Genomic DNA, 23,934 nt, shown 5'->3' on the forward strand with positions numbered 1-23,934 from the left:
AAAGCAACTCCAAACCCAGCAGAGGAAAAGAAATAACCAAGAAGAGAAAAACTAAATAAAATTGATAACAAAAGAATTATATAGAAACTTAATTTTTAAAAAGTTGGTTCTTTGAAAAGATAAACAAAATTGACAGATCTCTTGCTAGATTAACCAGAAGAAGAAAAGAAAGAACTCTAAGAATCTCAAGAACTCTAAGAATCTCAATCAGGAATGAAAAAGGAGAAATCACAACTGATACCACAGAAATACAAAATATTATCAGACAAGAGAAGGAAATCAAGGGCATCCAAATGGGGGCAGAAGAGGTCAAATTTTCACTCTTTGCTGACAATATGAACTTATATCTAGAAAACCCCAAATATTCTGCCAAGAGACTCCTGGAATTCATAAACAAATTCAGCAAAGTTTCAGGTTACAAAATCAATGTACACAAATCAGTAGCATTCATATACATCAACAACAGTCAAGCTAAGAATCAAATCAATGTCTCAATATTTTTCACAGTGGCAATAAAGAAAATAAAATACCTAGGAATATATTTAAGTAAGGATGTGAAAGACCACCACAGGGAGAACTATGATACACTGAGGAAGAAAATTGCAAAGGACATAAACAGATGGAAATCATGCTCATGGACTAGCAGAATCAACATTGTTAAAATGCCTACACTACCCAAAGTAATCTACAGATTCAATGCAATCCCCATTAAAATACCAATATCATTCTTTGCAGATCTAGAGAAAACAATTCTGCTTTCTATGCAACCAGAACAAACTGCAAATAGCCAAAGCTACCTCAAGCAAAATTAGGGGCATCAATTAACCAGGCTTCAAGCTATACTACAAGGCTATAATAACCAAAACAGCATTGTAATGGCACAAGAACAGAGACACATACCCCCATAATATAATAAAAGAAAAGAAAAGAAAAAAAAATAACAGAGACACAGACCAATGCATCAGAACAGAGAACCCAGATATAAAACTATCCTCATATTGCCATCTGACCTTGGAGAGGGCAAACAAAAACATACACTGGGGAAAAGAATCTCTATTCAGTAAATGGTACCAGGAAAATTGGACAGCCACATGTAGAAGACTGAAATAGGATCTGCACCTCTCACCTCTCACAAAAATCAACTCACTTGGATAAAAGACTTAAACATCAGATGGATAAAAGACAACACATTAAACCATAAGAATTCTAGAAGAAAATGTTGGCAAAATTCTTACAGACATTGGTCTAAGCAAAGAATTTATGAAAAAGACCCCAAAGGCAATCCAGCAACAACAAAAATAAATAAATGGGATCAAATCAAATTAAAAGGCTTCTGCATAGCCAAGGAAACAATCAATAAAGTGAATAGACAACCTACAGAATGGGAGAAAACATTTGCATACTATACATCTGATAAGGGGCTGCTAACCTGAATCTACAGAGAACTCAAGCAAATCAACAAGAAAATATCAAAGAACCCCATTAAAAAGTAGGCAAAGGATATGAACAGATACTTTTGAAAAGAAGGTAGACTAATACTCAAACATCAATTGAAAAAATGCTCGACATCTCTAATCATCAGGGAAATGCAAATCAAAACCACAGTGAGATATCACCTAAGTCCAGTGAGAATAGTTTCTATCAAAAAGTCCCAAAACAACAAATGCTGGCATGGATATGGAGAGACAGGAACATTTATACCCTGTTGGTTGGACTGCAAACTACTACAACCTCTATGTAAAGCAGTGTGGAGATACCTCAAAGAACTAAAAGTAGAACTACCATCTGATCCAACAGTCCAGTCCCACTACTGGGTATTTACCCAAAGGAACAAAAGGCATCTGCACTAGAATGTTTATAGCAGTATAATTCACAATTGCAAAGATGTAGAAACAACTCGAGTGTCTATCAATATGTTACTGGATTAATAAAATGTGATATACCACATTCCATGTGTACCATAGAGTTCTACTCAGCCATAAGTAATGGTTAAATAATATCTCTTATATTAACCTGGATGGAACTGGAGACCAGTTTTCTTTTTTTTTTTGAGACAGAGTCACACTCTGTTACCCAGGCAGGCTAGAGTGCTGGGTATCACCCTAGCTCACAACAACCTCAAACTCCTGGGCTCAAGCAATCTTCCTGCCTCAGCCTCCCAAGTAGCTGGGACTACAGATATGTGCCACCATGCCCAGCTAATTTTTCTATATATTTTTAGTTGCCCAATTAATTGCTTTCTGTTTTTAGTAGACATGGGTCTCACTCTTGCTCAGGCTGTTTCGAACTCCTGACCTTGAGTAATCCTCCTGCCTCAGCCTCCCAGAGTGCTAGGATTACAGGTGTGAGCCAACGTGCCCAGCCTCATTTTTCTAAATGAAGTATCACAAGAATGGAAAACAAACACCACATGTACACACCATTAAATTGGAACTAATTCATCAACACCTATGTGCACATATGGAAATAACACTCATTGGAAATCAAGCAGATGGCAACAGGGAGGAGAGGATGGGTAAATTCACACCTAATGAATATAATGCACACATCTCTGGGTGATGGTCACACTTATTACTTTGACTCAAAGTGTATAAAAGTAATTTATGTAACCCAAGCATTTGTACCCCCATAATATTCTGAAATAAAATTTTTAAAAAGATACAAAGGAAATTTGGTTATTTCTGTAGCATATGACAATTTAGCATAATTATTATTATTTATAACATATACCAAGACATATTAGAATTTTAGGGATCTCAGTTTTAAAGCAGATGTTCATATTAAATTCATACATATGTAATCCAAAGAAAGTTAAAAACCATTTCCAATTTGACAATACTTTCCATATGTTTTTTAAAAAGTTTCTTTCTTTTATTTCAGAATATTGAGGGGGTACAAATGTTTCTGGTTACACGGATTACTTTTTTGTTTTAACATATCAAATTAGTTTAATAAATTTCTCTTAGATTTTTAAAAAAATTATTTATTAAAACAATGTAAAAAAAGGCAATATAGTGAATGGTGACATGATCACAAAGAACAAATGTCGTTTAAATTGGGATAAAATTTTCAGTGACTGCTAGATACATTAATTCAAAAACTACAGTAAATGAAACAACTGTGATTTAAAAAAATAAAAAGATTATGTGTGTAGGAAAGGTATAATTGATGAATTAGAACTCTCAAAACAATGACAGTGGTGTTAAAGTTGCATGAAGAGTTTGAATAAAATAGTTTTATAAAATTAGGAAAAAGAATATTTTAAAATAAGTAATTTCAAATTAGTGTGTACCTAAATAAATGTGTTTTAAATAGACTTTGAGAGAATTTATCTGGATCCCCAAAAGTTTATATATTTATATTTCTATTGTGATTAACTTGTACTCATGTACATATAGTAAGGCTTTATCAACTAAAGCTTGAAATATACCAATGTGTGTGTGTGTGTGTGTGTGTGTGTGTGTGTGTGTGTGTGTGTGTGTGTGTGTGAGAGAGAGATACTACACAGCCATTAGAAACTATGTATAAAAATTCATATTTATTGACAAAGAAAGCTATGTATTTACAAGTGGAGAAAAGCAGTTAGATCATAACATGTATGATAGGGCCTTATTTCTATAAATTAGTTATATGCATAAATATATAAAGACAGAGAGATATGAATCTCCATAAATATTACTAGAGGTTACCTCTTTGTGAAATCAAGTAAGTTATACATTTCTTACTGTATTTTTCTATATTATAAGTTTTTCAAAAATTCTGTATTATAAGACTGATCAAGATTTAAAAAAAAAGAAAATCATATATCTTTTGTGTATCATACAGATTCCTATGCAACCAAAATTTCTCAATGATAGCAGAGCATGATGTCATGATAATATATCCTAGACGTTAAGTCCAGGGCCTTTATATCTGTTTTTATAACATCAAAGAGAAGAAATAAAAAGAAAATCTCCCAAATCCTAACAATGTACTGAAGAATATTTAAAGGTATGAGATGTGGGCCCAAAGTAGTGCCATGTGAATCTGCTGCTTCACTTCAAACTACTATTAATCTGACTGTACCACTATGTTTACTCTCTGATTTATTGGAAAATATCAAATGAGTACATACTATATTAGATTTCATGTCAATTTCAACCATGCATATACCATTATCCCTGCTATGATGCCATGTTCTTAAATTATCACAATTCAAGGCAGGATGGGAAAGTATCCTGGTAAGGTATTTACATGCTTCAAAAGTTCCAAAGAGAAGATCATTTTCAACCCCACTGAGCAAAGGCAATTTAAAAAGTTGGTGATTTCTGAGCCATGCTGGGAAGGATTGGGAGAATTCCAGGATACTAAGAAAGACAGAGAAAAGACCTCTCAGCAGAGAAGGAGGAAAACCTAGTCCACAAAGTTTAGATGTGTGAGAAATATATGTTTATTCAAATTAGCAAGAAAAAAAACAACCACATTGAAAAGTGAGCAAAAGACACAAACAGAAGTTTTTCAAAAGAATATATAGACAATGGTCAACAAATATATGAAAAAAGATTCAATATCACTAATCATCAGTGAGATGCAAATTAAAACCACAATGAGATACCAAATCAGAATCGCCATTATTAAAAAGTCAAAAAACAACAAATATTGGCATGGATGTAGAGAAAAAGGAATGCTTATACACTGTTGGTGGGACTGCAAATTAGTACAACCCCTATGGATAACAGTATGGAGATTCCTCAAAGAGCTAAAAGTAGACCTACCATTCAATCCAGCAACCCCATTATTGGGTACCTACCAAAACGAAAAGAAGTAATATAATCAAAAAAACACGTGCACTTTGAATGTTTGTTTATTGCAGCACAATTCAAAATTGCAAAGATAAGGAATCAACCTAGGTGCCCATCAATTCATGAGTGGATTAATAAAATCTGGTGTAGGGGATGTGGATCAAGATGGTGGACGAGAAACACCGCCAGACAGAGTGTCTCTGCAGAAAAGACAGATTCTAGCAGAAATTAGAAAAAAGAAGCAAGAAGACGATCATACAACAGACGAGGGCTAGAAGGAGGGGTACCTGAGACCCCAGGAGACTCCACAGGAGGAGGCTGCGGAGGAGAACTGGAAGCTGAGACCACCAGAGCAGCCCAGAGACCAGTGGCAAGGGTGGGTGGACTTACCGTTTCCCCTCCCCTGCATTTGGGACTGCTGGTGGACTCCCCAGCGGGTGAAGAGACCTGCAGACACCAGCCTAGAGACGGCCACCGCCAGCTAGCGGTGAGCCTGTAGCGGACGCGGCACCAGGCTCCCAACTCCCTCCCGGCACCTCTGTGTACACAGACCCGAGCCACGCGGCAGGAGCCATATTGCCTCCTCCTCCCCTCCGCCGACCTTACCCGCGGCTGCCCAAAGAGACAATATAGGCACCAGCTGGAGGCACCTCCAGGGAACAGGACCTTCCCTTTTGGGACCCTACAGCTGACTAAGGGGAACTGAGACTGTGAGCTCCCTACCTGCCAGCCCTCCCAGGTGCTGCTGGCACAGTGTTCCCAGGAGAATGGTGCAGACTCAGAGGCTGAGAGACACAGACACAGCTTGGGCTCCCTGTGGGTGAATTAGGACCGGAACTCCTCTCCCTGGTGGGGATACAGTTTGAACTCTGGGACCCAAGGTCGGACCTGCAGACCAGATCCCGTGAACTGAGGTCTAGCATTCCCTGGGGCACAGAAGGGATATACGTGAACAGCCTACTGAGGTGTGTGTGCCTTCAGGGGCAGATCAGCATCCTAGAGGGCAACCCTCCTCCCAAAGGGAGGCTGTACGCCCAGCCCAGGTGGCGTTACAGTGCAGGGAACATCCCCACCGGCATCACAGTCCCAGGAGGCCTGGTGGCGTGTGGTCTGGCCTGCTGGCAGAGGCTGAGGAGTAGCTGCAGAGTTGGGGAGGGTGGAAAGAAGTGAGGCCCATTCCAGACTGCAGGTCTCAGACAGTCCCACCACCACACACAGACTTTCTGGCTGAGCGGGACCATTCCAGCCTCGCCCTGACAGCTTTTCTTGGAAGCAGAGAACAGAACTTTGACCCCTGCTAACGGCATTGGTGGTGCCTGAGGGCAGGCTTACTCAACCCAGCTCTGCCCAGACAAGAGGTGATAACAGGACACAAAATCAACACCATAGCCTGTTCCTCCAAGCAAGTGACACCTACTGACAGGGCCGGCATCCTGCACAGCCTTTTCAAGGCACCCACTGACTCATTATACAGGGAGTGATTGAATCTCACCCACAGACACCACCTAATGGCTCAGAAACTAAACAAGGTGTGTGAATACCCAAACAAAAATCTAAAGGAAAGAAACAACAACGGATCGACATGGGAAGAAATCAGCGAAGGAACTCAGGAAATATGAAGAACCAAATATAAAACACACCCCCAAAGAGGAGCACCAGCCCCCTAGGTATGGACACCAACCAAAATCAGGCAACCAATATGACAGAAGAGGAATTTCGTATGTGGATCATAAGAACACTCATGGACCTGCAACAACAACTCAATAACCAACACAAAGAAACCACAAAAAGCCTTCTGGACCTAGAAGAAAAGTTCACTAAAGAAATAGACACAATGAAGAAAAGTTTAACCGAACTCTTGGAAATGAAGAATCAATTCAGGGAACTACAAAATACAGTAGAAAGCCTCAAGAACAGGGTAGATCAAATAGAAGAAAGAATCTCAGAGATTGAAGATAACATCCTCCAACTAAATAAAACTGTCACAGAGATAGAGCAGAGAAATAAGAGAAAAGAGCAAAGCCTACAAGAGATGTGGGATTATGTGAAAAAACCTAATGTGAGGGTCATAGGGTTACCAGAAGGGGAAGAAGACAACACTAAAGGGTTGGACAAGCTATTTGAAAATATAATAGAGAAAAATTTCCCAGGCATTGCTCAAAATCTCGATATACAAGTTCAAGAAGCTCAGAGGACCCCTGGGAGATTCAATGCAAACAGGAAGATGTCATGATATGCAGTCATCAGACTGACCAATATATCAACTAAAGAGTCCCATATAAGAGCTGTAAGACAAAAGAAGAAAGTGACATACAAGGGAAAGCCAATTCGAATAACACCAGACTTCTGTAATAAGACTTTACAAGCAAGGAGAGACTGGGACCCCACTCTCACTCTTCTGAATCTAAACAATGCCCAGCCTAGAATCTTATTCCCTGCAAAACTAAGCTGCATATATGAAGGAGAAATAAAGACATTCTCAGACAAGCAAAGTCTCAGAGAATTCACCAGCCCTACAAGAAGCCCTACAAGACCAGCCCTACAAGAAGTACTCAAAACAGTGTTACGCACGGAACACTATAATAAAAACTCACAAATATAAAAACAACCAAAACCCAAAGATTAAAGGCCAGATAATACCATGGCTAAAGAGAGAAATCAAAGCAACAACATCCAACCCAACAGAATGAACAGTAATCTACCTTACCTATCAGTCCTCTCAATAAATGTGAATGGCTAAAATTCTCCACTCAAGAGACACAGGCTGGCTGAATGGATAAGAAAATACAGGCCAAGTATATGCTGTCTTCAGGAAACACATCTAACCTGCAAGGATGCATATAGACTAAAAATAAAAGGGTGGAGATCAGTATTCCAGGCAAGTGGAAGCCAAAAGAAGGCTGGCATGGCAGTTCTAATTTCAGATGATTTAGTTTTTAAACCAACAAAAGTAATGAAAGACAAAGAGGGTCACTATATAATGGTGAAGGGCACAGTTCAACAAGAAGAGATAACAATTTTAAATATATATGCACCCAACTTAGGGGGACCCAGTTTCATAAAGCAAACCTTACTGGATCTAATCAAATGGTTAATAGCAACTCCATAATCACCGGAGATTTCAACACCCCACTGACGGCACAAGGCAGATCCTCCAAACAGAAAATTAATAAAGAAATAATGGACTTAAACAAAACTTTAAAACAATTGGGTCTGACTGACATCTACAGGACATTCTACCCAAAATCCAATGAATATACATTCTTCTCATCAGCTCCAGGACATTCTCTAAGATTGACCATATCCTAGGACACAGAATAAATCTCAAGAAATTTAAAAAAATAGAAATCATACCATATACCTTCTCAGATCACAGTGGAATAAAAGTAAAAATCAACCCTAACAGAAACTCACATTTCTACACAAAAACATGGAAATTAAACAACCTCCTACTAAATGATTACTTCATAAATGAAGAAATCAAGATGGAAATAAAAAAATTCTATGAAGAAAACGACAATGGAGAGACAAGTTATCAACTCCTCTGGGACACAGCTAAAGCAGTTCTGAGAGGAAAGTTTATCTCCATAAATGCCTATAACCAAAAGACAAAAAGATCACAGACAATCTAACAAAACGACTCAAAGAGCTAGAAAAAGAAGAACAGACCACCCCCCAACCCATCAGAAGTGAAATCAACAAGATCAAATCAGAACTAAATGGAATTGAAAACAAGGAAGCTATTCAGGAGATTAATAAAACATAGAGTTGTTTCTTTGAAAAAATAAACAAAATTGACACGCCATTGGCTAAGCTAACGAAAAGCAGAAAAGAGTAATCTCTAATAAGCTCCATCAGGAATAAAAAAGGAGATATCACAACTGATCCCAAAGAGATACAAGATATAATTTATGAATACTACAAAAATCTTTATGCACACAAACTGGAAAATGTGGAGGAAATGGACAAATTTCTAGAAACACACAGCCTCCCTAGGCTCAACCAGGAAGAAATAGATTCCCTGAACAGACCAATCTCAACAGCTGAAATAGAAATAGCAATTAAAAATCTCCCTAAAAGGAAAAGTCCTGATCCAGATGGTTTCACACCCGAATTTTACCACACTTACAAAAAAGAACTAGTACCTATCTTCCAGAAACTATTCCACAACATCGAGAAGAACGGAAACCTCCCCGACACCTTTTATGAAGCGAATATTACTCTGATACCAAAACCAGGAAAGGATGCAACAAAAAAAGAAAACTACAGACCAATGTCTCTAATGAATATAGATGCAAAAATTTTCAACAAAATCTTAGCTAACCGAATCCAGACGCTTATCAAAAATATAATCTATCACGACCAAGTGGGCTTCATCCCAGGGATGCAGGGATGGTTCAACATACGTAAATCTATAAATGCAATTCACCACATAAACAGAAGCAAAAACAAAGACCACATGATTCTTTCAATAGATGCAGAAAAAGCTTTTGACAAAATTCAACACCCTTTCATGATACAAACACTTAAGAAAATAGGCATAGAAAGGACATACCTAAAAATGATACAAGCCATATATGACAGACCCATAGCCAACATCATACTGAATGGGGAAAGATTGAAATCATTCCCACTTAGAACTGAAACCAGACAAGGCTGCCCACTATCTCCACTTCTATTCAACATAGTGCTGGAAGTCCTGGCTACAGCAATCAGACAGGAAAGTGGAATTAAAGGTATTCAAATAGGGGCAGAAGAGATCAAACTTTCACTGTTTGCTGATGATATGATATTGTACCTAGAAAATCCCAAAGATTCAACCAAGAAACTCCTGGAACTGATCAATGAATTTAGTAAAGTCTCAAGATACAAAAGCAATACACAGAAATCAGAGGCATTCATATACGCCAACAACAATCTCATTGAGAACTAAATCAAAGACTCAATTCCCTTCTCAATAGCAACAAAGAAATTAAAGTACCTAGGAATATACTTAACCAAGGACTTAAAAGACCTCTACAGGGAGAACTATGAAACACTGAGGAAGGAAATAGCAGAGGATGTAAACAGATGGAAATCCATACCATGCTCGTGGATCGGCAGACTCAACATCATTAAAATGTCTATACTACCCAAACTGATCTACAGATTCAATGCAATACCTATTAAAATCCCATCAGCATTCTTCACAGATATAGAAAAAATAATTTTATGCTTCATATGGAACCAAAGAAGACCCCGAATATCAAAAGCAATTCTAGGCAACAAAAACAAAATGGGAGGCATTAATATGCCAGATATCAAACTATACTACAAAGCTGTAGTAATTAAATCAATATGGTATTAGCACAAAAATAGGAATATGGACCAGTAGAACAGATGTGAGAATCCTGATATAAAACCATCCTCATATAGCCATCTCATCTTTGACAAAGCAGACAAAAACATACGCTGGGGAAAAGAATCCCTCTTCAATAAATGGTGCTGAGAGAACTGGATAGCCACCTGTAGAAGGCTAAAACAGGACCCACACCTTTCACCTCTCACAAAAATCAACTCACGCTAGATAACAGACTTAAACCTAAGGTATGAAACTATTAGAATTCTAGAGGGAAAAGTTGGAAACACTCTCCTAGACATCGGCCTAGGCAAAGAGTTTATGAAGAAGTCCCCAAAGGCAATCACAGCAGCAACAAAAATAAATAAATGGGACATGATCAAACTACAAAGCTTCTTCACAGCCAAAGAAATAGTCATGAAAGTAAACAGACAACCTACAGAATGGAAGAAAATTTTTGCATCCTACGCATCCGATAAGGTACTGATAACTAGAATATACTTAAAACTCACGAAAATTGGGAAGAAAAAATCAAATAACCCCATTAAAAAGTGGGCAAAGGACTTGAACAGAAACTTTTCTAAAGAAGACAGAAGAATGGCCAACAAACATATGAAAAAATGCTCAACATCTCTAATCATCAGGGAAATGCAAATCAAAACCACAATGAGATATCACTTAACCCCAGTGAGAATGGCCTTTATCAAAAAATCTCCAAACAATAAATGCTGGCGTGGATGCGGAGAGAGAGGAACACTCCTACATTGCTGGTGGCACTGCAAACTAGTTCAACCTCTGTGGAAAGCAATATGGAGATACCTCAAAGCGATACAAGTGAATCTACCATTTGATCCAGCAATCCCATTGCTAGGCATCTACCCAAATGATCCAATGACACTCTACAAAAAAGACACCTGCACTCGAATGTTTATAGCAGCACAATTCATAATTGCAAGGCTGTGGAAACAGCCCAAGTGCCCATCAATCCAAGAATGGATTAATAAAATGTGATATATGTATACCATGGAGTACTATTCAGCTGTAAGAAACAATGGTGATATAGCACATCTTATATTTTCCTGGTTAGAGCTGGAACCCATACTATTAAGTGAAGTATCCCAAGAATGGAAAAACAAGCACCACATATACTCACCAGGAAATTGGTATTAATTGAACAGCACCTAAGTGGTCACATAGGTACTACAGTAATAGGGTATTGGGCAGGGGGGAGGGGGGGCAGTTATGTACATATATAATGAGTGAGATGTGCACCATCTGGGAGATGGTCATGCTAGACACACAGACTTGTGGGGGGAGGAGGGGAAATAGGCATTTATTGAAACCTTAAAATCTGTACCCCCATAATATGCCGAAATAAAAAAATAAAAAAAAATCTGGTGTATACACAAACACATACACACACACACACACACCATGGAGTACTACTCACTCATAAAAAGGAATGAAATAATGTCTTTTGCAGCAATGTGGATGGAACTGGATACCATTATCCTAAATTAAGTATCTCAGGAATGGATAAACAAACACCACATGTTCTCACTAATAAGTAGGAGCTAAACAATGGGCACACATGGGCACAAAAAGACAGAAAGGATATTGCAAACTAAGAAAGGGGAAAAGTGAGAGTGAAGTTAGGGATAGAAACTTGCCTATCAGGTACAATAAACACTGTCCAGGTGACAGGCACACTGAAATCCCTGACTTCAGCATTACACAGTATACCCATGTAACAAAAATATTTGTACCCCCTTAATATTTTGAAATAAAAAAGAAACAAAGAAATATATATTTTCTACAACTTTTTATACCAAGCCTCCATACTGTGAACAAATCGAAAATACTTGATATTAGTTTTACCCTTCACCAAAGTTACATGAGGGCCAAGGCCCTGATTAATAAGGAGTGATCCTGGACATACAAGTGGGTTATTACTGTGACATCCATAATATCTGATGAAATAGCCCCTGTTTTTATGGCTGTCTGCCATTTCTATACACATTTTGGAAGAGAAATCTTACATGATGCTGCAGGGTTACCACTGCCTCTCTAGGGTTTTGTAGACACCCTAATGGCACTGGCAGCAAGCAGGCCCTAGATACGTCCTTCTTTTCCCAGGTCCCACGGGCCTCTGTCCCTTTCTTCTTCCTACCTTGAGGAAAGTTCTTTCTAGTCTGGAGTTTGTTTTATAGCATTGCTCTCTTCCCAGCTTTGATCAGCACTTGTTCTATTCCCATAAGTCTTCTTCACATTAAGATTTAGGAATTGAAGCAAAATGTTCAGAGACATAGCACGTGTCTATTTCCTGTCCTGCTATATACCCCCTCTGAGGCAATGAGCCTAAAATTGACTGCTTGCTTAAGTAAGAAGAAGAAAAAAGGAGGAGAAAACAGTGAGAAAAAACATGGAAGATTGTTTCAAAGATATGACAGCTGTAATACTTTAAAATATGTTCAGTCAAGTCCTTGTACCACAAGTACAATTAAAACTCAGCTATACATCAAGAAATCTTCCCCTGAGGGATTAACCTGAAAGATTCTCTTCTCCTCCTGTGGAGCTACTTCAGGCAAGAAAAGTACTTCCACAACACTCATCCATCTGAAAGCACACACATATAAAAAACAAAAGCCAAACTGCTCACAGACCAGTCTTGAAGTTATGTTATTATTTTTACAAATAGAGGGAAAGTGAGCTCAATAAATCTTTAAATCACATTCTCTAGGAAGACTCAGAATAAAAGTCATTTTCTCTAAGAACGTTGGTTATATTAGTATTAAATCATTTACTCGTGGTATAGCCAGGAGGTACTAGAACTAGGATCCCCTACTGTGGCCCCAGAGCAAATTCAGCAACAGGAAAGAGATCTCCCAAACTGAAAGCAGCTTTATGTAGAGAATGTACCATTAGTGTCACCTAGTGGTAGTACTGGGAAAAAAATCCTGAGGTTTGGGTCTGTCGGTGAAATCTGAGTATAATGAGGTTCCTGAGAGCACCCAGGTACATTTCCACATGTTTCAATAGGAGAAACAAAAAGCTGCTCTCTGGAAAACACTGCAGCTAACAGCCTGGCACCAAGTCTGAATTTCATCACATTCAAGTTTTAGAATCTCTCTCTCCATAAATTTCCTCTGACTTCATTTAATATTGTACAATTTATATTCTCCAATTTCATTTCATTCTTAGTTTTTATGTACCTTTCAGTATCCAAAATTATCAGTCAGAATCTCCTCCTCTTTCTTCACCAACCCTAACACTATCGCAGACCAAGAAGGTAACACACTGGGCATATGTTCATAGGACTAGACCCCAAGGCAAAGTTTCCATGTTAGCAGGCCTCAGATGAGCCTCCTTCCCTTGTCACAAGATGGGGGAAACTACAGGAAATCATCACAGAGTTTTATTGTGGGAAGGATACCTAGCATTTTATCACTGAGGAAACTGAAACCCAAAGAACTTTTTTACATGTCCAGCTGGACATAGCTAATTAGTAACACATCGGAAACCAGAAACTCAGCTTTTAAATTTCTGGCCCAGTATCCTTCCCATGTAATGCCATAGTACTTAACTTCCCTCTAGAACATTTTCAGCAGAGAAAGCAAATTGGCCTAGTGGAGTGAGACCAAGGTTCATAAAAAATTGCTGTGACTCTGGGCCCAGGCCCTAAACTTAAGTTTGCAGAATTGGATAACATTTAAGTTGTAATCAACAAAGCTTGACTCCTAATGAAGTTTTCATCATTAGGCGATGTTTCATACTGTTTTGCAGCCCTGTAGTCATTGGACCATGTCCTGCAAAATCATATTTGCTATTGTTTTATTAGTTTTACAGACTGATCAGCACCCAGGCATGTTCCCACACATATTCCCCCTTCCTATCATGCTCCCAACACATCCTAGATTTGTATATTCTATAATTTTGTTATGAGTTTATGATTATAATCCTAGGTATGGTTTTCTTAATGTCATAGAAAAAATTCCTTAAACACAACTATTGATTTGCATCTTTCAGATGCCATAATAATAAATCCCCTCTCCTGGATAGAAAAAACATCAAAACAAGAACAAAATTTTGCCAATATATTTATATTGTATACACAAAGCTAAGGCAAAATCTCAGAGATATCTTAATTTCTAAAAATATTTATTTTCTGATATTCATTGTTCATCCTCTGAAACAAAAGTCCTCACACTTAAGGAAAATAATATTCTTACATATTTCTAAACCAACCTCCCATAAATATGGATGGCTTACCAATGTATGGAAACAAAGCTGATTTCATGATTATGTTTTAATTTACAATAATAAAAGAAAATTTTTAAATCCAGCTGTCTTTGCTCTTGACCTTAATTTTTTCTTTTCAGTTTCTAATTACTCTTTTTCTAAGCTAACTAATGCTTAACTTTATCATTTTTGCCTCAGGTAAAGCTCAAACTTCTCCTATTCTTTATTTTCTGTATCTAGTTACACAATCAGAAGAACAGACATAGTTCAAAAGAAAAATATTGAATCCAATATTCCAATCACTTAAATCTTCTGGAAAATAAATGCTTTCCTATGCTCTCTATGACCATGAGTATGTGGCCTTTTACACCAAGGTGAAGGGTGAAAATTTACAAGTCACAGTCTTGACAGCCGTGAAGCTAATGAGGGCAAGCATCCATGCTGATGTAAGCTAGTCAGCATGGTATTTTACTATAGAAAAGAGCCAAGAGTCATTATTAAATCTCAAATGTTACAGCTGGAGACTTAATAGCCTCACCCCAAGCCATTATTATTTCTTTGCCTAAACACAGTTTGCTAGAATTCCCTTGGCTGCAAAAAGAAATTGCTGATTAGCCAAATGAGACATAAGACTTCCTTCACTGGTCTAGTAAATAGGGTTCCGAAGCTATGTGCGACTTACCCCTCAAGTGTTTCTGCACATAATTTCTTTCATAGGAGGCATCACCTCTCTATAGCCCCACACTAAGAAATGAAGAAATGAAGATGATGGCAGGCTGAGCTGTTAATTTTTAACTCTTTCATAACTGAGGTCACATTCAAGAATGAGAAAATATTTGGCAAAGAAAAATTCATTTTCTACATACCCTATTCTTTGCAGTACTTACTGTCTGTTCCCAGATTATCCTGAATAAATACTGTTTTCATGAAGATCATAAAGAACCTAAAGCATATTTAAAGCATTTCTTGGCCTTCTTTGCTTCTCCATATCCTGCCACCACTGTCATGTAAAATTCTGAAAGGTTCCAATTTAGGCTTTTATGAAAAAAAAAACATATAACGTGATGAAATTTACTAAATTCCTAGCTCCTGTTCAGTTTCCACATGGAAAATAACTGCCAGGAAAACCCACAGATTTTGGAAGTCAACGTTTAGAAATTTCTTAGAGACAAGTGGGTCATGTAGGAAACTGAAAATGTTACTGGCGTTTCTTCTCTGTCTCTATTGCAAAAATAAGAAGTTTCTAAATCAGTAGTGGATGAGCAGGAAGGTGAGCATGAAATTTCCTGTGTATCTGACTCACCTGTGGAGTCAAAACATTGAGCACATCTGGTAATAAAAAGCAAGGGAAAGGACACACATGCTTCCAAACTAAGAATGCTACCTCTGGCTTCTGGTAATAAGGGAATTGCAAGGTATTTTTTGGCACAGACTTAGAACCTAGTTTGAATACAAAGTAAAAATGTTCAAAAGAAAGATGCTTTAGGCTATATCTGGGAAACTCTTCACAGGTAGCACATGTTTGTAGTTAATGTAATCTATCCAAACAGGAGAGCCCTGTTTCCTCAGACAAGTGTCTGTTCTGATGACCCAGGTACTGAGCTAGCAGAAAACATCTTTGCTGAAAATAAGGAAAGAAAGCTTTATGCCTATTCAGAAAAAATATTCTCCTGTGGCTGGAAAGGAAAAGAATATGAGAAGAAAAAAAGTGTAATTACTGAGCCAGTTACCTCTGACTATCTCTACAGATGATTTCTTCCTCCCTTTGCCTCTCTGTTTCTCACTGCCCCTCTGTGTTTCTACACTTTGTCATCTCTTTGAACTTATGATGAATATTCATATGTCTTCATAGTGATTTGGCTGTACTATGATTAAGAACAGACTGAAGTACTTAAGATAGCCACTTCCGATAAAGAAAGCAGTTGGGTAGCAAGTCTCCCATGTTAATGAGGGACATTTTACTATGACTAGCCAATGAGTAAAATTGTAGGTCTAGACCTACAGAGAAAACCACATGGCCTTCTCACAACTAAAACATCCCCATCCCTTAAATGTATAATATTTGGGATATATAGCCAAGTAACAATTCAGTATCTAGCTCATTTGTCAACTAAGTCACAGTTATAGATCTAATATTTATAGAGTGGGGCTTTGTACAAGGCACAGGATAAAACAGAGAAAAAGTAGACATAAGCTTTATGCTTACGAGTCCAGGGCAAGAGCTTTCTGCATATGATCTACAGCTACTGTGGAGGCTTCTCTTCACAGGCCTCTATTAAAATACAGGCCACTCAAGCAGCATTACCAACCAGGCAGGGCACCTGTTTGAGGTGATGAGTAAGAGCTGAAATCTAGCTTGCGCTCTGCTTCCCAAAATCTGCCCTGCCCAGAGGAGACACCTTTTTAAAAGTCACACAGAGGCAACAACATCCTGCATTAAAGCAGTTTCCCCTTTCACAGGAGTTCCTGCACCTTTCTTTCCCCTGAGGTTTCTCAGTACTACAGTGTGGCACACTCCCTTGTCAGTCCTCAGCCATGCAGCTCCAAACTAGAGGCAAGGTGAATTAAAGTAACTTACAGCAGAACACAAAAATCTATACACTAGTGGAACCACAATAGTGCAGTTGGTCTCAGATTCCTTAGAGGTTTAAACTTAAGCCAGTGTTCCTTAGTTGTCATTTTATTTTAAAGTTCCAGTTCAGCTTTTCTGAGTGAATAAGCACTCTGAAATCCAGAGTTCTTTGTCCAGAGCCCATCCACTTTCACAATGCACATTTTCCCTCATAATGAGGGCAAGAGCTGACTGACTTACTACATTCCTAGATTTATAATTAAGAAATAGGCAAAAAAGCAAAACATGAAAAAGAGCTATGAAGGAAGCCAAGTTTGAGTGAAGTATTTAGAGATAAAGATGTGGAATTTCATTTATACAGTTGTTCTGCTACTTGCAAGTTCTACAGATTATAGGGAATGGAAATGGCAAGTTTTTGTTGTGTATCTGCTGCCTCTGTTGCAATGACAACCCCTTAATTGGCAAGCCTTTAACATCTAATGGCATTTAACATTATGTTTGATAGAAATAATCTTTCCAGGCTTTGTGACAAAGTTGTTTGATAAATCCCTACTAATAATAGAGGAAAAGATGTGATAATGCATGTGTTCTTATTTTGGTACTAAAAATTTACACTAGTTTTAGTCAAAACAAATTCTGATCTCGCCACTTGAAAATGTAATTCTTATTCTTTCAAAAGATTGGGGGGTAAAAGCTTATAAAAGCTAGTTTTACATGTAGCTCTCTAGCAGGTTACTTATAATGTGGTTCTCTATTGAATTGCCTAAAATCTATTTCATCCATAAAGATATTCCATCCAAAAAAAGCCAGAGTATTTTGTATTTTAACCCAAGTCCTGGATTGCCTTCGACTGCCTCATGATTAAAAATCAACTAGAATCTGTACCTGAATTCAGTTTTCATCTATGATTAAACACCAGTTTCAAATAGACAAGCAGCAGTCAACACATGGATTAAATGGTGCTTAATAATCATTAATATTTCTGATTGTTTCATCGTATAAATTAGCCTTGTCATTCCTTCCACACAATTTTGCCTCACTGCCATGGTAAGCTTCAAATGATATCATATGAAATTGTTCTGTTTTTTATGAAATGAACCAAAAAAACATATAAAAATAAAAACCTTAGTCTTTAATACAAGAAAGAGAATCCTGAGAAGGATATAAACTAATAGCATAGGTCACAGCTAAATGTATTTATATTAAATAGCCTCCAGATCACCCCCCTCGAAGGTGAGATCTGCTATGGTTTGAACATTTGTTCCTTCCAAAACTCATGTTGAAATTTAACTCCCAACATGGCAGTATTCAGAGGTAGGCCCTTTAAGAGGTGATTGGGTCATAAGGGTTCTGTCCTCGTGAGTGGATTAATCAGTTCATGCATTAATGGGTTAAAGGATTAATGGGTTGGTGGATGGAGAGTGGTAGCTTTATTAAAGGAAGAAGAGGGATCTGATCCTTAGCTCCCTTGCCATATGAGGCCCTATGCCACCTAGGGAATCTGCAGAGTCCCCACCAGCAAGAAAGTTCCCACGAGATGTATCCCCTCAACCTTGGACTTTCCAGCCTCCAGAACTGTAAGAAATAAATTTCATTTCTTATAAATCATTCGGTTTAAGGTATTCTGTTATAAGCAATGGAAAATAGACTAAGACAACACCCGTCCTCATAAATCCAATGCAAACCCTTCTCATGACTCTTCTTTACTCCCTACCCAAGTTTCTAGCCACAAAGTTGAGAAAAGCCTGGACCCAAACTCCTGAAATGCCTGCTTCCTTTTCCTCTACAGACAATATCACTCTGGCCCTTCAAGATTTGTATGACACATCTTCTTCTCCTAGACCCTTTATCTGATCCCCAACACCTCCTTCAGCCTGAGTTAGGCACAGCTCCATCTTAGCACTTGGCATCGTAACATAAACATCCCCGTATATGTCTTTCTCTCTACTAAAATATGAGTTCCTTGAAGTGAACAACTGTATATCTGAGTCCCTATATTCCTAGTGCTAGCCATGCTGCCTTTCCAGAACACAATAAATGCTCAATAAATGTTCATTGAATGTAAGAACCAGGAACCCAAGGATGAAGCGGTACATTTCCTCCACTGAAAGATAGGTTGGGAATACCTGCTCTATCCATTAACTCCCTGAAGAACTAAATATATCACTACAAAAGGTGGGTTTCTTTTCAAGGTTTCAATCATTTTCAAAAATGTCCATAGCTTAGTTATCTCCATTTCAAAGATGATCATATAGAAATGTGGTGAGCTCTTTTAGTTCATTTAATAGTTATCCCTCTCACATTTCTTGTCAATCCAGAAGAGCCAATGTGGTGTAGAATGCTACCTGTAGTTTTCCTTGTGGAAAAAGACAACAGCAAGAATACTTACCAATTAACTATTTAATTGTGAATTTCTCAAATTTTTCAAATCATTTTCTTGTTATTTTGGCTTCTAAACTCTTTATGTCCTAAGAAGCTTGCTTATTTGACACAGGCAAAATTGTCATTTCTTTTCCTTAGTCATTCATGTTAGCTGACAGGATAATGTTTCAATAATGTTTTCACAATAATGTTTCAATGTTCTATTTGCTTTCATTTAACCACATGTAGCTTTACTTTGTTAAGCTCCTGAATAAGTTTGCAGTTCAATCTCTGAGCACAAATCTACATTCATGAAAACGGATAGTCGTTTTTTTTTTTAATTTCAGCATATTATAGGGGTACAAATATTTAGGTTACATATATTGCCTTTGCCCCACCCTAGTCAGAGCTTCAAGCATGTCCATCCCCCAGTTACTGAGCACCACATCCATTAGGTGTGTATATATCCATCCTCTCCTCCCCCTTCCACCTGCCTGACACCTGATGAATGTTACTACTATATGTACACTTAAGTGCTGGTCAGTTAAGTCAGTTAATACCAATTGAATGGTGAGTACATAGGGTGCTTGTTTTTCCATTCTTGTGATACTTCACTTAGTAGAATGGGCTTCAGCTCTACCCAACATAATACAAGAGGTGCTAGATCACCATTGTTTTTTGTGGCTGAGTAGAACTCCATGGTATACATATACCACATTTCATTAATCCACTCATGTGTTGATGGGCACTTGGGTTGTTTCCAGATCTTTGCAATTGTGAATTGTGCTGCTATAAACATTTGAGTACAGATGTCTTTTTTATAGAATGTCTTTTGTTCTTTTGTGTAGATGCCCAGTAATGGGATTGCAGAATCAAATGGTAGTTCTACTTGCAGCTCTTTGAGGTATCTCCATACTACTTTCCACAAAGATTGTACTAGTTTGCAGTCCCACCAGCAGTGTAGGAGTGTTCCTATCTCTCCACATCCACGCCAACATTTATTGTTTTGAGACTTTTTGATAAAGGCCATTCTCACTGGAGATAAGTGATATCTCATTGTGGTTTTGATTTGCATTTCCCTGATGATTAGAGATAAAACGCATAGTCTTTATGCACCTGAAAATTACATTCTGTTACTTCTTTAATGGCAAAGGATACATGTATTGCCTTGACTAGACTGCCTTTGTGTAGATTTATGAAAAAATTGTCAACTCTAAAAGGTTGGATCTTGATGTGTCTGTCTTACAAACCTGTGCAGTTCTTTGATCTCCAGTTTGAATCACTAAGGTAAGCTGTTCATGAGCTGAAACAGCAGGCATCATTTCTCCATCTGCTGCACAGCACTCCAGAGAAAAGAAAGTAAAAGGCCCAAAGAAAGTAAAAAGCAGGAAGGGAAAGAACATTTCTCTGTTTGTTTTTTTAACTTAAATGCCAGGAGCAAATCAAGCCCAAGAGTCTAGCTACTAAGGGAAAAGGCAGAATCCATCAGCATTTCCATGGGAAAAGGTAAGTCAGTTGCCCAGACACAGGAAAACGTCCCTGTAGGAGGGAGAAGAAAAATAAAATCAAGTACAAAACAGCTGTAAATTGAATTAATGCTAAAAACCTAAAACAATCAGTTAGTCATTAAGACTTATTTTTAAGAGCTCTCTCTCCCTTGCTTTGTTATAAAATCATTCTTTCTGAACCTCTCTGCAAGTGAACCAAGAAAATATGCCCCAAAACAGTGAGAAAACATTATATTCAATTTCATGCGATGTGAACACACTACTTGACATTTGGTTCCTCCACCAGGTCATTACACCATGCAAAGTAAGAAGTGAAATCCTGGGTGTCATATGCCCAAATTAAAAGAAATCAGCATGCTGACTCCTTAACCAAGGTTGACAAGCTCTCCAGACTGAAGGCTGTGGCCATTAAAACTGCAACTGTCTATTATTATCCCTTCTATGTGTTATTATTCTATTCTTAGCTGGCAGAGTTACTCTATCAGCATGAAAGCATCAGTCAAACTTCTGATTGATCACAAGAGCATTGATTAATATGGACACAAGAAGAGTTCTGTTAAAACTGCAGGATCTTCTTCCAAACAGCTCAAGCATACAAAGCCAAACTTGGTACTGTGGTAACCAGAACACACAGCTTGTTATTTTTAATTACATTCCCTCCGTAGTTAGGTCTTTCCTTTGGAACAGTGGGTTACTATTTAGCAACTTTTGAACAAGAGGGGTGGGCACACCATCCAGCAGGGAGCCTATAGGGTTCTTGATGCCTCCTATGTCAGACTTGCTAATAAATTCACTCTAGCTAAAATGAAAGTCAGGGTACTCAGTGGGTATGAGGATCTTAATTTTAGTGAAACAATATTACCTATGCAACACGATATATCACAAATTTAAATGCACAGATGCTGAGAAATACATTTCAAATTCTATGAACTCCTAAGAAACTTTACAACTGAAAATTAATTATAAATATTTTTGACATTGGGAATGCATTTGTGCCTGTAGTATTTGTTTGTTTTTAATGTTAACATTGTGTAGATTTAGAGCAGTGGTTCCCAACTAGGGATCAATTTTATCTCCCAGGAAATAGTTCACAATGTCTGGACATTTTTGTTTGTCACACTGGAGGAAGGAGGAGGAGTAGCACTGACATCTAGTTATATAGCACTAATAAAACTCATGAGCTGGGCGCGGTGGCTCACACCTGTAATCCTAGCACTCTGGGAGGCCGAGGCGGAAAGATTGCTTGAGCTCAGGAGTTTGAGACCAGCCTGATCAAGAGTGAGACCCTGTCTTTACTATAAATAGAAAGAAATTAGCCAAACAGCTAAAAATAGAAAAAAATTAGCCAGGCACAGTGGCACATGCCTGTAGTCCCAGCTACTCGGGCCCAGGAGTTTGAGGTTGCTGTGAGCTAGGCTGACGCCACAGCACTCTAGCCCAGGAAAGAGGGTGAGACTCTGTCTCCAAAAAAAAAACTTCTCATGAAAATTGGCAGTCCTCTGCACTGCTTTTTCCCCACTAGAGTTTCCCTTCACAAACACTTCATTGCTTCATCTAGCTACCCTTCATTTTTAAAGAATATACTTACACCAAAAATTCTTATAAGCAAGTTTAGATATTATTATTGACACTTTATTTTGCAATGAGAGGATTTAGCACTCTTTCCAACACCTCACCCCTTAACTTCCCTCTCTAATTTTACCTTTTTAATTCTCTTCTCCATTTCTTTCTGGAAGAGTTTTCTAACTTTATTTTCAACCATTTAATTTTTATTTAATTTTTATTTCCAAAGGTTTTTTTCTTGATCTCCATCTCCTTTCCCTTATTGTTGCTTTTTTTAGTAGCAACATATTTTTGATTCATGGATGAAATATGTCCTCACATTTCTCTAAGATTATAAACTATGTTATTTTTGAAATTTTCTTTGGCTCATTTCTTGCTGTTTCCGTTGAGATCTGTTTTTTGTTTGTCAATTTTTTTAATATGGGAACATTTACTTAAATATCTGATGATCTTTTACTGTTCATTTATGTTTAAAAGTGAGAAACTAAAAGGTTATTGGTAGGGCTTGCTCACTACAGACTTCACAGAGCACAGTCTGGTGGCAATTGGCCATATTGATGGTAGTACCAACTGCCAATATCTGCATTAGTCAGGGGAGGCTATGCCTAACATCAACAACAACAATAAAACGCAGTGCTTCACCATACTGAACTACGTGTCCACTCTAGGCCAAGGTGGCTCTGTAGGCAGCTGTACTTCTCAAAGTAGCTCAGCCATCTAGGCTGCTTCCAGGTTGTAGTTCCTTCATGCTGATATGCAGCTTCCATGGTCACTATTTCATAGCCCATTGGCCAGAAACAGTTACATGACTCCATCTAACTGCAAGGGTGTGGGAGGACCATATAAATATTCAGTCCCTCCATTGTCCTGACTCACATTTTTAAAAAGGATAAAGCATGTATAAATGGGGTTTTGAATATTAGGAGAGTTTAGAACAATCAATAGGAATATATGTCTTTCTTCCCATATAATTTGACATATTTTCTCCTTTTGAGCTTCATTAGAGTCGGAATTGCTCAGGAGAGGGGAAAAAGGAAAAACAATGCATTCCTGTTTCTTTTCATCTTTATTTGAATCTCCATGCATGGAATTCTCTTTAGAAATCCAAACCAATACAGATGTGTGATTAATGTGACTATGACCATCAAGTGGATTGTTAAGGAAAGGGAAATTTTTAAAGTTTTCAAACATACTGTTTTTAAACTCAATCACTACATTTACAAAATTCACTACATTTAAGATGGAGGAGCAGACATCTCATCCAGTTATCTCTCTCTTCTTAACAAACCACCCTACCCCAAACTTAGTGGCCTAAACAGTAATCTTTATATAATGCTTAGAGATCTATGGGTCAGGAATTCAGAGGGAACACAACTGGTCTCTGTTCCTTCATGTCTGGGGCTTCATCTAGGAAGACTTCAAACCTGGGGCTAAGATCATCTGAAGGCTCATTCACTCACATATCTGGAAGTTAATGCCGGCTGTTGCCTAAGACTGGATTTTCTACTTGTGGCTTCTCCATATATCTGTATGGGCTTCCTCACAGCCTGATTCCAAAAGAACAGGGCAGAA

The sequence above is a fragment of the Microcebus murinus genome, chromosome 6 (assembly GCF_040939455.1).
Source record: "Microcebus murinus isolate Inina chromosome 6, M.murinus_Inina_mat1.0, whole genome shotgun sequence".
Classification (NCBI taxonomy): domain Eukaryota; kingdom Metazoa; phylum Chordata; class Mammalia; order Primates; family Cheirogaleidae; genus Microcebus; species Microcebus murinus.